This window comes from Cyanistes caeruleus, chromosome 7 (assembly GCF_971803275.1).
Source record: "Cyanistes caeruleus chromosome 7, bCyaCae1.hap1.1, whole genome shotgun sequence".
Classification (NCBI taxonomy): domain Eukaryota; kingdom Metazoa; phylum Chordata; class Aves; order Passeriformes; family Paridae; genus Cyanistes; species Cyanistes caeruleus.
The window spans coordinates 12,133,111-12,150,907 of NC_141707.1; the positions used below are offsets into that span (position 1 = coordinate 12,133,111).

Sequence of the window (17,797 nt, forward strand, 5' to 3'; positions counted from 1 at the left end):
AAAGAACCCTAATCAAGCTTTCAGCAAAGGTTTTTGGTGTGGATGAACCCTCATTTTTCACACAAACAATTTTGTTCAGCTAGATCTGAAACCAAGTTAACTGCTCATTAATTCTTTCCCAGACAGTTTCTAAAGTCTTTATGACAAGTTTCCTTGGTAACAGCAGCCAGCATATTCCATGACACCTAGCCATTAAACCAGACAAAAGCACGGATTCTGAACCTCCTGCCTTCATCCTGGAGGAGAGGCTAGAGGCAAACTCAATTCCTGGCCTGTACATGATCCTGGAGCAAGAACACAGCTCATGCAGATGATGTGTCCTATGAGGCCTTTGAAACGTGTACAGCAGCTCCTGGATCACCTAACATTTGCCACTGCCTTTTCCCAGCTATGAGTTTGCAGGAAACTGTTGGATCACTGGGCAAACAGCTGTAACTTCTGAAGTAAAAAGTTTTCCCCAACTGCTTTGCACTCCTGCAAATTCTTAATCCAGTCAATATTTATAAGAGAAAAATGCTTTACTGTTTTTGTTTTTAAACTTGATGATCCCATTGGTATTTTTGATTAAAGAACAACCCACATATTTCAGTCATTAGCAACTGCATTGTGCTAAATGCTGTTTAATAGAGATCCAAGAACAGAGACAATCTAACTGTATTAACTTCAGTCCTAGATCTGGTTCTCTGCTTCACCCACTCACAGTGAGAACTGACTTATTTCATACTCAACTAAACCACTGTAACAGGTATTCATGACCTGATAGTAGACCACAGCTCTGGATGGAAATCTGTTTCTTGAAAATGAAGGAATTAATACCCATAATACCATGCTGGGAAATTTTCTGAGAAAGAGCATGCTGAACCAACAAACTCCTACAGCTGAAGGTGATTCTCAGGTGATGGGTGAGGGCAATGCTCTCATCAGTTTTAGGTAAGATCATCACCGTGATGGAGGACAGCCAGAACAAAGGAAGCTGAACTGTGCTCAACAATAAGGGCAGTCTTTATTATTGATAAACAGCTACATCAGCTGAGAGGATCAACAGGCTCTGTAATTGTTTGTCACAGAATTAATCAAAGGAATGTAAATACTCTCTTCCTGAGATAGCCACACCAATATTGAGAAGGAGTTCAGTGTAAGGGTATGAAAACTGAAAAAGGAAGGAGTAAGTGTATTTTGCATTATACATTTAACCCTCCTCATGGAAAATATCTAAAAGAACATGGTCAGAGGGCACTGGACTCAGGATGAGAGAAGGTGATCTTACCATGAAAGCATGATGACCTGAAAATGAAATAAATTTATTTCATATAAATATGAAGCTGCGGAATTATTTGATATCAGATATCTACTCCTCTACCACATGGTTAAAAAGTTCTTGTTAAATGTTGTTTGAAACTGAAATCTTGCTGGTTTTTCTACAGAATTGTTAATTCTTATGCAAATCTGCTCCTCTAAGACTCTTTTTTTTATGAAGCATCCTGGGATATGAAGAATGGTGTCTCCTTAGTCTGATTTTTTCTGCCCTACTGATTTCAACAATGATATGCATGCCATTTCAACACTATGCTTGGCAATGAAGTTAAGAAAGATTAGAAGGAATCTTCCTGATCTCCAATTATGTATATTTAAATATACACTTGACACAGTGTATTAACAGGCAAAAACCTGGAATTGTCAACAGCTGAAAAGTCTGATCATCAGAAAAATGCATTCAAAATTTCTTTTATGCTTTTTCTGTGGGCAAAATCAGACTTCAAAGAGCAAATAAGAACTGATGTTGGATTTTATCTCTTTTTTTTTCTCAGATTCTTCTCCCAGATATGGCTTCTTTCATATTCAAGTTTGCACAATGAATAGCAATTTTGACTCATTACTGTCTCAGTTGATGGGGCCCATATTGTTCAACTTCAAAATTATGTTACCTTCTTTTCAATGCCATTCCTAACCATGGAGACAGAATATGTCAAACTGATTTATGCCTGGACACTTACCTCAAGAGTGAGTTATTTTCCCAAGCAAATATGCCAGTATAACATGCAAGCTTTTAAAACATGGAAGCAAAAATAAAATTATTTAATTGAAATTCTTAGGGTACAAATAACATAAGTTCCATATCCACAGATATACCCTAATTATGTGATTTTTACCAATATCCACAAAGATGAAACTATCAGTGAAATGCAAGAGTCAGGGGTTTTTTGTTATGTTTGAGTATATGCAGATCCCATCTCAGTAAATTGCATCAAACTAATAATAGAGACAAATATTACTCAAATTACACCAATAATCCTGTACAAAAATGGTTTACTCACTGTGCTTAATTGACAAGAGATCCATGGAGGGGAATTACTGATGAGAAATCAAAACAAAAATCTTAGGAGAGAAAAACCAAGGAAGACTGGAGACACAATGTGTTCCCTGAAAAGGGGAATTAGGAGCAGATACAGGGAAAGGACCTTTGCCTTTCTTGCCATATCTGGTGACATTCTTGTCACACTCAATGACTGAAAACAAAGAAGGATCATTGTATTTATGAGAAAACAGGGAAGAAAACCATTCCACAGTTTCCTTGGTCAGCAGACGGGGGTGGTTGGTCCAGGAAGATACCAAACTTTGCTCTCTGTACTTTCCCTGGAGTAAAACAAGTCCCCAGTCACACAGATCATCCCTCCTGCCCTTACTTTGCACTTTCACCAGTAGCTGTCCAGAAACTAATAAAATATCGAGCTGCCACAGGATATTCAACAATATTTTTGGACCATTCTTGTCAAGCTTAGAGTTAAGACCTGAGATGAAGCTTAGCACAAATGTTAGCCCTGGATCAATCAACACTTTAGGGTAATGCCTACCAGCTTTGTTACTAATGTAGCATTTTATTTTGTTGCAAAGTGTGTTTAGGGTACAACTCTCATAAATAATTCTTATTAAAAGGGATTTTAAAATGCTGGTGAGAAGGTGAGACACTCGGGGAAGGAGATGGTAGCTGTCAGATGTGACAGGACAAGGAAGGTCTGCACTTCTATTTGCAAGTGTGGAAAAGAGGTACTTCTGTTTAAACAATCAATTATGGTGGCCTTTTTTGATGCCTTCAAAATTAATGTACTGCAGCTGGCAGGAGACAGCTCCATGCACTCTGAAAATGGCAGATGTGACGTTTTCAGAAGCAATGTCCTTGACATTGAATTACTCGGAAGTTGTCCAAACTGTGAAAAGGCCTAGGAGGAATGAACAGAAAGCTCAGCTAGCTGACAAAACTGTCTAAAATTCTTTTCTCTTCGTGAAGGACTAGGGGGTGGGAACATGGCAACTGTCTACCCATGTATTTTATTTTTGCTTCAACAGCAAAATGGTACTAACTTTGTTAGACCTTAAGCAAAGATTAACTTCCTGTAGTGACAGGGAGAGTCTATGCAAGAAGTGGAATTTATTGTCTGCTTCTGTTCATCTCATTGTGAGGGTCCTGAGGAAGTCTATGAGTGCTAGAAAATTGCTGCCTTTGTGGCAGCATATCATCGTATATTACAGATATATTAGCTAATGTCTGGAATTGTTTCTGACATTTAAACAGATAGGTAACTAGTTCAATAGGCAGATAAAGCGCAGACTGCGCTTTATCCTGTGGTTATTATTTTATGAAAGCACCTTATTATATGATCTTCCATACTTGCTGACGGGAAGTGTTCAATGACTGGAGGAAGATGATGGGCAAAACAGACCTGAGTGTTCTCATGTGGCTGTGAGACTCACAGGATACAGAGTATCATCAGCACTGATTGAAGGCAGCAATACTGTGGTTTCAAATAATTATGAAAGTACGTAAAAGGGAGCACTTGAACCACCTGGAAAGGAAAGGATTGAGGGGGTTGGGAAGTACAAGGCAGCACTGTTCACAATGGAAGAAGAGTTACTGTTTTCCCAGTGCACCCTGTCAGAGCTTTCCAGAAGAGATGAAGTGGCCTGTGCAGCATAGAATGATAGCACCAGTTAAATAACCATAAAGAAAGCACTAGTTAAGGAACCATAAGAAATAAACTGGAGAGAAACCATCAAGAAACTGATGGGGGTTTGTGGCATTGTAAGCCAGCCAGTGTCAGTCATGTATCCAACACAGATAAAAACAGTAAAGAACAAAGTTCTTGGATAAACCAGTGGAGTTATGGGGTCTATACATATTAATAATAATATTAGGGGAGATTTGTGATTTCATTTACTTAACATTTCATCTATCTAGTATTTGTGTAAAACAGGTAGGTATGGAATTCCATTATTCTGCATTTATTGAAGTACTGTTTACAGCATTTACTACATTTTAGTGTTTCTTAGGCTTATCTTTGTGTCCTGAAAAATTAAAACAGGAACATATGCGTTACTTGTTAATGAATCTGAATGTGTTAATTTTTATGATCACTACCATTTCATCATTAGCAGTTGTGCTTTCTGCAGCTAGATTATGTTCCCCGCTATGTTGCAACAGTAATCATACAACATACATTTTCATACAATTTCATACCATAAAAGTTTTCATCTTCATTTGTTTCCATCTGCTCATCCACTTCTCTGAAACTCCCTAGAATCCCAAAGCTCAAAATATCATTCAGGTGAATTCTTCCTGCCCTCCAGCTGGCAGTGTCACTATTACTATTTGGATTAAAGTACATTGAGTAGATAGAGGTTCTGCCCAGATATTTTCTGCTTTTGTAACTCACATCTGCTGCCTCACGTGCTTACTCATGACAATAAAATTGCAATGCACTTCTTCACTGAGTTTACACCGTGTTTAAATCTTTTCCTCTTCCCCCAGTGAAGCAGCTCCTAAATAAAAATGCTTCCTTTCTAGTTTATTGATCTTCATCTTTGGACACTAATACATGATAATATCTGAAGAAAATGTTTTTATTTAGACCAGTTAAAACTTCACTGCAATCTCTTTTGTCTCTGCAATCTCTCTCCTACAGCAATCTCTCTTTGTCCTACAGTTTGTACAAAGCAAAAGGGCACCTAGACACAGATTTGAACTAAGTGACTACAGGCATAGTAGCTAATGACTAATATTCCAACTTGTTACAGATACACCGGATGACTATTACCCTTCCTTTCACTCCATTATTAATGGCCTTATTAGGAATGCAAATCAATGTCCACTATGTAAAATGGAAAACACAAAAATCAATTCATGTCCTGTTGCGTATGGTTTAGATGCAGACTTTTTCTTCATAGTGTCACAGGTTCAAATCAAACCTTGAATACTAAATTAACTTTAGATGTTTAGTTTACTTATAATATATGTTTTTCCTGTATATTTTCTATATCCACTTCTAATGTATTTTTGTTTAAAAGGAATAGCTCATAAATGCTATTTGTAAATGCAAAACAAACCATTCAAAAGCAAATCAAGGGCTAAGTTGGAGAAAACCATGATGATCCTGGTTTCTAGTTTATTATTTCATTTATTATTAATTTATTTATCAGCCAAAATTATAACGCTCATGTCCAAAATTCTTAAGCTACTTTGTTTTTTCCTGTTGATACACCAGGATCAAAGTCACTGTTGTATGCACTGACACTTTCAGTCACTGGAGAACTGCTTTTATTTCTCAGAAATAAAGGTCCCGAGACCTTCGCAGTTGTAAGTGATATAGCACAGGTCCCTTTCATTTTCTTTGATACATTTTTTTTAATCTCTGGGAATCACCTGAGATTAGAACCCCTAAGTAAATGACCCATAATCAAAGGAGGTGAAAATAGTATTTCAGGTCCTCAACTGAACAAATAATGGTCAAGACAGAGAGCTCATATCTTCCTCCAGATTCCTTTCAGAGAATTATATTTTTCATATTTTATCAGCTTTCCCTTTCTTTATTTTTTTCAAATAAAAGTCCTTGGATTTTTATATAACCATAAAATCCTTGCTGAAAATTAAGTGTTATATAAATTGGATATAAATCTATAAATATATGTAAATATGTGCATGTTTATTTCCCTTCACTTATTTTGCACTTAAATAGTATAGAAAACTCTTAAGGCTAAATAACACCTTACCAATAAATAAAATGTATTGGTGGCTGAAATGTGGAAGCGCAAGTATCACATCATTGATCTTTTTATTTCATTTTCTTACTGATAGTGTAAAGGAGAAAAAGCAAGAAGAGGCACAAGCAATAGACAAAGAGAGAAAAAAGGGAAGAAGTTACGAAGTCTCTGTGAATTACCCTGTTTTGCTGTGCAATCATTTATGGCAATAAAATCACAGAGGAAGTCTAAGCCACAGCTATGGTACATATCCTGTGTACTTAATGCATCCACTGTTTATCCATAGCAGTGTCATTTAACAACATATAAAATAAGGGGCTAAAAGTATGGATTTCTAGATATACGTATTCAATCCCTTTTGCCCTAGTATTAATAAAATCATCAGTATTACCAGTCAAAAGAGCCAAACCACTGGTAAATCTTGGTGGATATTTTATGAAGATCTGAATAAAGGATCAATCACCAAATCCAGTAGGAAAGAAATTTCATAACTGCTCTTTACTGAATAGTTAAACAAAAGTAAGCCTAATATTTGAACATGGCAAGGATAGAAGGATAGAAGTCTTCATACGAACATGGGAATTGTTTTGTCACACTTGAGGATTGACAGGAGCTGCTCTTTTGGATAATTTTTTGGAGATGGCAGCTTGATCACAATTTTCTCCTTTTCCTGTTCTTCCCTTCATGTACTATGTTTCATTTCCCTTTTGCTTACTTTTCTGATAGCTGAGTGTGTATTGATACAATCACTAGTTCACATATTAGTTTTTCAGTTGTGGAAATGGTGTTGTACATTGCTGTTTATTTTGCTTGAACAACCTGTGCCTGGCTGTCTCACAGTCAACAAAAAAAAGATAAACAGAATTCCTTCCTAACTACTTGGAGATGGGGGAAATTCCACTGGGAGCCATACTGTATTTAGGAACAAACAGAATTTGCAAAGGTTTTTTACTAGCCTAGCTTCATCCAGTTGCTAAAAGTAGAGTGGAGTCATTCCTGGCTCCACACTGCAAGAGGAAAATGATGTCACTTGTCTCAATTCTTGGTTCCTAAAAATTAGCATTCAGGTTCTTTGTATAAGCTGTTGAATGTACTGCAACACAACCCCTTTATTTCATGGGCTATAAAGCTTAGGAAATACAGACATCCACAAGCTATGAAGCAAAGGCTCATAAAAATGCCATGAAATGTGCAATTATCCACTAGGATGGGTCTTCAAACTATGCCTGGAATGAACTGAACGGGGGGATTTAGTTGAAAAGCCAAACTCTTCACAGATCACATTGACAGTAGACAAAAATGGAAAGATACATGAAAATCAGGGTCAGCAGAGCTCTCTGAATTTAATAAAGTAAGCATACACACTCAAATAATTCCAGGCAACTGCCTTTGAAAAAAGTAGTTATCTTGAAACTTTCTCCTAGCTGAGTGCCAATGACTCCATAAACAACAGATTTAATTAACGAAAATTACCCCTACCAAACATGTGAAAATGGATGCTTGTCACCTCTAGCACTCCCTAATTTCCTCCCCAAGGCTAACCAAAAGTATTGCTTGGAGGGTGAAAATGTAGTACACAATGCACTGTAAGATGATTTCCTTGTGTGCCAGAGAGTAGGTATCGCTACAGTATTTTCAAAGTTACTCATTAAACGTTAAACTTTTCATAGCACTAAGACATGTAGTTTTAGTATTTTTTATTACTATTCAACTATTACAATTCAACTACAGATTCGATAAAACTAGTGAAATTTCCTTTTAAGGATTTCAATCCCCAGTAGAATGTCTCTTCTACTCCACTCACCTAAATATTCTCCCTCCGTACTGTTAACTAAATAGATCCCAAAGACACGATTATCTAGAAATTTATCTTCTTTTATCTACTCTGGATAGACCTGTCAGAATTTATCTCCACACTATTACCTATGTCTAAATTTCTCATGAAAATAATGACTAGACAAACTTCTTTGACATCACATTATCCTGTTAATATGTCCCTTTATATCTCACACCTTGGAAACCTTCTGTTCAACTGGAAGTAGTATATTAATGTCTCACAGAATCTCTTACATAAATTGCTCATGTCCTCTTCATATTTTCAAGGCTGTTCCTGAGGGCTCATCTAATTAGAGGCGTATCAAGCACAATTGATAAAAGCTCTATCATGCAACTCTGCATCCAACTGATAACAATGAACAGACTTTTCAGCCTTTAACAAGAGAGAGAATTTCTAGAGCTGAGCAGCAGGTAGTGAGTGGGTGACCCGCTTTCTTTTACTTTAGCAATCAGTAACTCAGAATACGTATCTAAAAGCACATCAAGTATCTAATATGTATCTAAAGCACAAAGTTCAGAATTACTTTTGAATGTAACTTAGTGAAATGTCCTAGGAAACACCAGCTGGCTAAATGAGGCAAACTTGACTCTCTCACTGACCTAAATGAGTTGTCTCATCAGAGAATCTAATACTACAGAAGATATAGTCCAGAATGTACTTTACAGTGCAAAGTGGCAGATTTTCTATGCACACATTGTTTGAGTAGTACAGGTGCCTTATAAATAAATACAGAATTCTGTATCCATTCAATTCTTTGTGCAGTTTGGTCTGCAACACAAGATTCTCCATGCATAGAAATTTATATTAATTAGACCTTTCTGATAAATATTCCCATCTGCATATTGTACCAGAGACTCTCTCAATGACAGAAATGATGTACTGAGATAACTGATTAATGTAGCCCAGTGCCAACCTCACTGCCTTGCCTCCACATTCTTACCTTATTAACAGCAAGCACTTCCAGCTGTAAAGAAATGTGGGTTTTATAATACAGAAGATAATAGTGAGAGAGAACAGGACCAGTAAAAATTCACAGAAATCAGAAAACACAAATGCACAGTTCTAGTTAACCTAAATCATGTAACACAGGAACTCAGAGAGCAGATGCTGCATACAACTCAGGCTGCTGATGTCTGACTGTGACTTCAACTCCAGGAGAATGACAAAACCTGAGCAGGTCTTTTTGTGGGAACACCAGGATCCATGCATAGGGACAGCCGGTTCCAGCCTAAGTGCATTCCCCTCAAAAGAAAGTGGATGCATCTCCCGGATTAAAGGCAATCACAGATGCAAAATAAGATAACCCAGCACATCATGTCACTCCAATTCCTGTCCAATGAAGCATAATCTGATTTGCAGTATTTTAAACTACATCCTGATTGGATTACTAATGAAGGCTGGCAATTCTGAGGAGTTTACCAATTGCTGACAGTTTCTGTGAAGCAGCTGGGCAACTACTTTTAAATTGAGAAAGACTGTAAAATATATTTACAGCTAAATGCCTTTCTACAAAGATGGGCCAGATGGTCCCATAGAAATTGGAAAATGAAGGAAGCATTAATGAATCATCCAAGAAACCAGAAATCTTTTAGTGGGTGGTACAGTCCATTAAAAAGAAAAATCACCCCAAACCCAACAGTACCCAACTCTTCATAAAGTGCTGTTTTGCTTACCGTAATTTAAATGCACTTATAGGCATATTGCATTTCTAAGTAATTGCAGTGAAGCATAATTTTATAACAAATGAAGTTTTCTTTTGTCATGTTAATAACATATTCCATTACCAGACGAGATTTAAAGTTGAATTATTTTTTTTTTAAAGCCAGGGAAGTCTGAAAGGGAGAGAGATTCACAAATAGAGAAATGTTTCTAGAAAGAGCTCTGGACTTAGTAGAAACCCTTTCTGATAATAACTAAAACACTTATTGGTTGCCACTGAGATAAGAGCAAACCAAGATTCAAAGGTCTTTTAAATTGAATGGCAGAGAGAGAAATCTCTTGTGATTTCCTAGTCCATGCAGCTCAATAATGCATGTTTGTTTTCTTAAAGGATCTTATTCTCCAGGATGTTTTTCAAGACCTGATCCTTCTAGTGCAAAGTGAAATCTCTGCAATACTTCACTGTTGCACAACTAATTGCGGCTTGTTATTCATTTCTCAATTCTTAATTGTTTTCCATCCTTCTGTTTTTCCTTTCTCTCCAAGGAAAAGAATGAAATGCCTCTTTTAATTTGTTAAGCTATCAATAAAATAGCTTGACAAAAGCAGTATCCTATTGAATAAGAATTGTACAAGTTTGAAAACAAGCTAATGAAATGAGCAGTTACCCTCAATAACACACTTACCATTACTGAAGTTGTTGATGCCTCCTTAAATTAAGTGCTAATGATCAGGCCCTACGGTGCTGTTGGATTTGGTAAAAATCAAACACAAACAATTACCATACCTGCAGATTACAGGAGTAAATGATATCACTTGTAGAGTCATAATTGGAGTTCACATGTTGTTTGAATGACACAATTTTCATGCCTGTTTGGGACAGACTTACTTTGATCTTGAACTGTTGAAAGCAAGTTGATCTGTTGCTTCATGTCTAAGGGAAAAGATGGAGGGTTTTTATTTGTTCAGTTTTTCCATTTGTGGGCTTTGATTATGTGTCAAATGAGCTTTTGAACTAAATCCAGCCTTTGGGTACAACTCAGCACAATTCATTCCTGAACATCTACGCAACACCTTCAGAGGAAACCCCTAAGTAACCACAGCTGAGACAAGGAGTGTGTGATCCTTCCTAGCTCTGTGCCACTTTGTGCCTTTCCCATCCACCTGGAACACCTGTGCTTTGCTTTAGCTCTTATGCCCCATCTAAGACTAAAATAGTTCAAGGCTCATTTTAAATAGCCACTAAGCCATTGTTTGATGCTCTTTCCATTGGCAGCTGTTTGTAGCCAAATGGAAATATTATCTTTTAAATGTGTGTTAGATCAATAGCTAATTGTAGGAACATAATAAGGTCTGAACATCATGTTAGTTTCAAGATTTTTATTCTAATTACGGACGTGTGTTTTGGAATGTGTACTGCACAGTCTTAATATTGTTTTGGTCTTCTTAAGAGTATTTTTGTTTTGATACATAATATATTTCCTTACAGAATTCATTATGTCCTTTAAATTTTAGCATCCATATAACATTATTTATATTTATATTTTTAGTACTTATTTTTATTTATTTATTATTTTTTATTTTTTCTTCAATAGGGCTTAAGAATCTGATATGAATTTCTAAACCAAGGAATATTGTTACAGAAGTGGAAAAAAACAAAATAGTCTTTTTTTGAGGAACTGAGTTGATGAGAAACTGTTTTCAAGCTGTTAGTGAAAAAGGCAACCTTCTTAACAATGGAAAGATTTTTTTCAGGATAGATAGAACTGCATGATGGATCCCTCAGAAGATGATTGCAAAAGTTGGTCCTTATTGATAAGGTGAGCTTAATCTGTAATCAATATTCTGCATGTATTGATTCCATCTGTATTATGGAAAGCTAATGCTCACACTCCATATTTTGAACATATTTCTGAACTGACTTACCCTTGGAATATTTTCAAGAGTAGTTTTATTATATTCATTTTTTTCCTCCAAGTTGTTTATGTTTTTCTTTCTCTCGAGTTGCCAGCCATCATCTTGAGAGTCTAGATTTTCTACTTGAAATATGCAGCGTATGAAATGTGAAAACGGGACATGTCATATTGCATCCTAATTAGAAATGGTGAGTCCTGGAGAAAAACAATCTAAGCACGAGCCTTTATTTGAATTTTGAAATTAATTTCGACTGATTTTACCCCTTGTGCTCCCTTCCCATTAATATTCCAGCAAAGGAATTTAGTGGCAGGTATAAGTGCTTAAACAGCTAAGTTTAAGTGAATATTGAGGTTTACAGAAAGAAAATTTCAAACTTATAATAAGCCTCTGATTTTCTTTTTCGTGGTGATCAGTGTGGAGCATCATGGCTCTAGCCTTTGTGTCTGCAGGTGACACCCAAGTTACCAAGAAGTGAGATCTCACGCCAGGGTCAGAGCAGGCAGCTGCCTTTTACAGTAGTGTGGAGTTTCTAGCCCTCTATATTCTGTTTTGCAGAAGTTTAAGGGTAAAAACAAACCTGCTCCTGCCATAAAATGAAGAATGAACACAGGTTGCATTTAGGTCAAGAGAAGCTTTACCTCTGACACTTCAGGAAAATTGGGCCAGATGAAATTATCACTAACTTGATGTTCTTTAGTAGGAATGATACAAATCTATAATTAGTTGATATATATTATGTTCTATAATTCAAACTAGTATAGCCTGCTTCTGAGACCCAGTGACAAGTGTAGTCATTCAGATTTCAATAAAAATATATTACCTGTAATTAGTCTACTTCATCATTGTTGGCTGCATTAAAAATGTCCACTGTTTTGAAGAAAATTATTATTCATTGAATTTCAAAGGAAATTAAGCAGCAAACAGTATCTAGTGTGATTTGTCTCATAATTAATACACTTATTCATTGTGAAATACAGCTATATTGCCCATTATTTTTAAATAAGGCATAACACACTGAATTTTAAAGGCATTGGGCTATTATGCAGAACAAAATACTTCTAGCAGATCAGAGTGACATTTAGCTTTAGCACTATAAGAACCTGCCCTGGGTAAATAAAGAAAACAATTTTTGAACAAAATTGAAGGTTTATTTGGCAGCAGAAAATCATAAATACATTTCATAGCCAACAGGCCTCAACCTATTCTTACTGCACTTAGGTAAAGGGTATGGATGCATAAAGAAAATTCATCTTAACAGTATGCTTTCAGGCATAGAGAAATCTTGCCTCTCGTCTCAACCCAGTGCTTGCCCTCCTTTCCCAGTGGATTTTTTATCTTGCAATACTAGTGTAAAAGATTTCTGAGTTTATGCCATATGCTGTTATTGCTTTGCTTTTACTTTGCTCGCCCTCTTTCCCATCCCCCCCCTTTTTTTTTCCCTGTTTCTGTTTCATAAGCTTTTCCAAGACCACATCTCCCTTCTCTGCCACTTTTTCCTCCCTGTCATATCTTTCCTCACCATCACTCTCTGCAGGATTTCGTGGGGGCTCTTTCTCCTACTCAGGGTCCCTGTGCTAGCAGCTCACCTGGCACTGGGATGGGGATGTCACTGGGATGTCACTGGGGTGTCACCAGCCCCTTTGCTCCTCCACCACTGCCTTGTACCAGCCGTGGTTTCTTTGCCATTCACTCCTGGCCTTGTTTGTCACCCACTCAAGAAAGCTGGGCTCACACACTCTCCAAAATCCCTCAGGCAGGGGCAGCCTGGCAGTGCTGAGCTGGAGCTGCTCCTGCCACTGGCCTGACCTCAGGAGAGCACAGGCCCTCCAGCTTGGAAACTGGCCCCTGCAGCTCCTTCTGTCTGCCATAATTATACCTGGGAGGAACAATTTTGCCTGAGGGATTTTCTACAAGGAATTTGTGGTGATTACTGGCACAAAAGTATGCAGAAGAAAACTTTTTTATTTTTTTTTTAAACTTTTTCCTAGCATTTTAAATGTCTGAAAGTCTCCAAGCTTACACTCTCTATCACAACAAATTCCTGTTGCCCTCCATTTTTTTAATGTACACAGGGTAATGTCATTTTATGCAAAGAACTCCTCCGGTAACTTTAGTGCTTGGAAATGTGCATTTAAAATGCATTTTGAATTAAGTAGGAGTTGCCATTCTGTATCACATTTAGCAGTTTGAGAAAGGGAAAATGCAGAACTAGGATTAAATTCTGCATTAGCAGTTGAATGCTGTGAGCTGAACTTATCAGAGGCTGAAAAAAACCAGGCATTTTGGCTTTTCTTCCCTTTGAATCACAGAGCACCCATGGCTTCTCTCTCTTGTATTCTCTATCATAAAACCATAAAATACAGTTTTTTTAAAAATTAGTAAAAAATAATAAATTAAACTTACACATTGGCCAGGCACTACAATATATACTGATATCAGCAGCTCAAACATTTACAAATGCAATAGTCTTGCATCCAGCACTGTAAAGTGGCTGTCACTTGTGGAATAAAGCAGAATACACAACAGCAAAGAATTCCTGCCACAGCATATCTCAGGCATTTTCCCATACTTTTTGAAATGGCAAGATTGCACATTTTGCAACTTTAAGTAATTTGAGAACAAAGAATTGTGACTGACTTCCCCATTTTCAAACTGATAAAAAACTAGGGTGCTTTCCATGCATTTTCTGGTCACTACAACTTTATTTGAATAATTGACCTTACCTGTTTTGAGCACAGGTAGAAAGATGCAGGTCTCCAAGCAACAGAGTTCCTTAGTATCTACATGTAAAAATAATAATAATATTAAAATCTTTAGGGCCAGACAGCTTCTGGAAAAAAACAATATATTGAATTCAGGTGCTTGCATTTGCATGAGGCAGTCATTCATATTTGTCCCAGGTCAATGGGACTAGAATATCTTGCAATTGTTCGGTCACTTATTGACTGAGGTGATGTCAGGGCAGTCTCAACAGAGAAATGACCCTAAAAACGACCCCTGACATCCCTGCCACATACTGACACAAACAAGCTACAGGGGAAAGTCATGGCCACTGATTGTCCTGCAGCAGGGCTACAAAGAGAGGACTGGACCCTTCAGAGGTACTGATTCAGCTCTGTGGAGGAGAAACAGCTGCAAAACCTCTGTGGCCCTGGGTTAATTTTTGACTGAAATGAGCAATATCAGCCTCCTTTAATCCACCACCTGGGCGAGGCAGGCTCAGCAAGGCAAAATGCACCGTCCCTCTCGATTAGCAGCAAACAGCCATTCCACTTTGCTCTGCCCACTGCCAACACAGGTATTTTTAATCTGCAATTTATTTCTGTCTGTCAAAGGTGAAAAGCATTAAGCAATTAATTATTTGAAGTGATTTAAGAGACAGCTGGAAGCCAGGGAGACTTCAAAAAGTAGCCAATTGTTATTAATTCATGTGGTATTCATTAGTGTGTCATTAATGATGCTGCTTTCATTGATATTTGATATAGAATGCAACACCATTGGAATTTCTCTGCAATTTAAAAACTGCTTAAGAATATTTCCTGAAATCTGAGAGTAGTACAGATGATTTCAATCATCTTTATGCAGTGTCAGGGGTATTCTGCAATAGAGTACTCTTCCTCAGCTCACATGGAGAAATCCAGTCTCCAGCTATGACCTGCCAAAATGCTTCCCTACCCTTTCCAACCAAATATCAACTGCTACATCACTAACCAAAGACTTTGCCTATAAAACTTAGATCAGAAAACACCCTTCTGTTCCAGCCCATAAAACTTGTAGGTGCTGACATCCAACAAGTCATCAAATTCCCTGGGCAAGCAAATGGTGATCCCAAGAGGATCCTTCGGCTGCAGATGTCTACAATAAAGGTATTATTACCTTCCTGCACTTTACAGTGTCAGCATTAACTTTGTATCTCAGGCTTTTGTGAGATATTTATGCACCCACGACATATTGGAGCCTGTTAACAATTTACTCTTCACTGTCCCACAGGCATATATTTACTGTATAATCTGCATTCCCCTTCCCACCAATATATTCTATTCATTGAAGTTGAAGTTCATATACTCACTAATAGATACCAGATTTTTTAATCTAAAGACCATGAATATATAGCACAATTCCTGGCAGAATCCTAAAACATTAAGAAAATACAGCCCAATTTCAAAATGGAAGAGCTCCAAAGTTAATTTCCTGCTGCTGGTCTGATCCTGTGAAAGGCACCACACCCACACAAGTATCACCTGAAGGCTCTCAGTCCCTCCCAGTATCAGGTTATTATTGACTTGCTCAAACAGAGAGCTCTGCAGGCAGCACCCACTAAATGTCCATGGAGAGAAGTTGTTGTCTACAAAGCCTGCCTGACCACAGGGCTTCCCAGACCACTTGAGTCCCCAGCTGACCTTTCAGGCTTTTCCATCATTCCACAAAGGCTCTGTGGTTGGGCTATGCCAGGTTTGCCTATTTTAATCCTTGAATCTTCAGGTTAGCTCCAAAGGAGAGTATTAGGCACTGATAAACAAACACATCATTGTGGCTCCATCGTAGACCAGGCTCAGCTGTGCCCCTGAAAACAAATTATGAGGCCAAACAATGGATAAAGAGCTCCTGCATGACAAAACACACACATTGTTACACATTGTGGTGTAGTTCACAGTTTGAGATGCACAGGAGCTTTATTTTTCCTGGAGACAAAAGTTGAATAAAAAACACCATCTGAGAGAGAAGTACTTCATTATTCAGTATGGGATAATTTGAAAATAAGTCTCTTAATTTTCAAAGACCCTAAATAAGCTCCAAAATGCTCCCCTAATGTAACTTGGACTTTGTCAAAAAAATTACAAAGATGCCTGCATACATCTCCCACACATCCTCACCGAAGTGAAAAAAACCTCTGCAGTCTCTCCACATTTCCCAATTGATCATGGAGAACAGAAGCATCCAAGTTCAGAGACCCCATTCCTGATGTATTTCTAGCTAATCAAAAACCCAGAGTTCCTGGGAATCACACAAGTACAATACCTTCCACTTTAAAATATTTAGACCAATTGAAAAGTTCCAATTCCATATCTGCCTTTCTATTGTCCGCAGACCGAAGAGAAACTGGTTTAAATACACGGTTAAGACACACCTTTGTGAACACCACCACATTTCTTCTGGAACACATTAATACTCTCAGCAGTCCAACTGTGTGAAAGGCTTTCAGGATTTTTTTTCTTTTTTTGGGGTGGGGGAGAAATAGATGATTGATGACTAGTGAAATGACAGGATCAACAAAATATTTAACGAAATACATTTCAGGTCCAAAGTAAAGTTTCAAGAGTTGGGAGTATTTTCAGAAAGAAACCTACCAAGCCCATGTCTCACAATAAAATTGGGATGAGCAAAAATTATTTACAGAAGTAAAATAAGCAATCTCTTTTTTAAATCTATTGTGTCTTTCAGGATAGAAGTGTCCTCCATTTGAAAACCTCTGCATGAACTTAGAAATCTTAAGTTCAAACATGTTTTATTCTTCATGTTCCAAATAGTTTTAGAGAGAAAATAATTTTTCCACTTCCAATCATTAAGTGAAGCATAAAACAAGAATAGCATACAGGTGTACAAAATTATCACTGGTACCACTCTTATTCAAACTTATTTTCCCTGGCTTTCTCACAGATCATGGAACTGTATCAATGCAGGCCCTGATCCCTCTCCCAAAGGTCTTGCTATTGAATTTCAACTTGGACAAAACTAAGCAGTGGGGGGAAGAAAGCAGTGAAATGGGAGCAGAAAGAAGATAGGCAGCAACTGTAGTAGAGATAAGAATAGATGGTCACAGGCTAACATGGTGCATAATTTAATGGCTTTCTTGAAACGCTGAATTCCTTTTGGGGGCAGATCAAGTACCTGCATAATAACTTTCTGTGATGTTGGAAGAGACAAGCACCTTAAAATATGTATGGAATATTGGAAGAATGAAGAAAAAGTGAAAAAAAATGTGAGTCTGCTTATTATGCCCTGGTAGTTTTTCTTTTATTTCAAGCAGACTGTATCTGACTGAATTCTTACTGTCTGAAGGCAAAAGGAATAGTCCCACCCTGGCCACATTTCACTTTTAGTACCACTAGATCTGGGTAGCCTAAATCTTAAGGCTTCACAAACATTTCAGATTGTACATATTACCTGTGGTACAGTTCATAAAGCACAAAAATCACTGGCAGTGTGCTAAAGTATGCTAGATTTTTTTTCCATGACACAAATATGGTGCACTACTTAACCAAGATTAAGGAGCATGTAGATAAGTGTTCACTCATCAGGCCTGCTGCTTCAAATGTTTGCCTTACTTTCACAAAGGGTTTTCTTTTGCCT

The 17,797-nt window shown here is 37.4% G+C and overlaps 1 long non-coding RNA gene across 1 annotated transcript in view; it reads right to left on the reverse strand.

Annotated features, from left to right (window-relative positions):
• Window positions 1-10,307: 10,307 nt before the first annotated feature.
• Window positions 10,308-17,797, reverse strand: part of LOC147652191 (uncharacterized) — a 33,082-nt gene continuing 25,592 nt past the window's right edge. Inside the window, exons 3-5 of the long non-coding RNA XR_015289401.1 lie at window positions 15,847-16,010; window positions 14,170-14,226; window positions 10,308-10,463 (exon numbers count right to left, since the gene is read on the reverse strand). This is a non-coding gene — a long non-coding RNA (uncharacterized LOC147652191). The remainder of the gene's footprint in view (window positions 10,464-14,169; window positions 14,227-15,846; window positions 16,011-17,797) is intronic.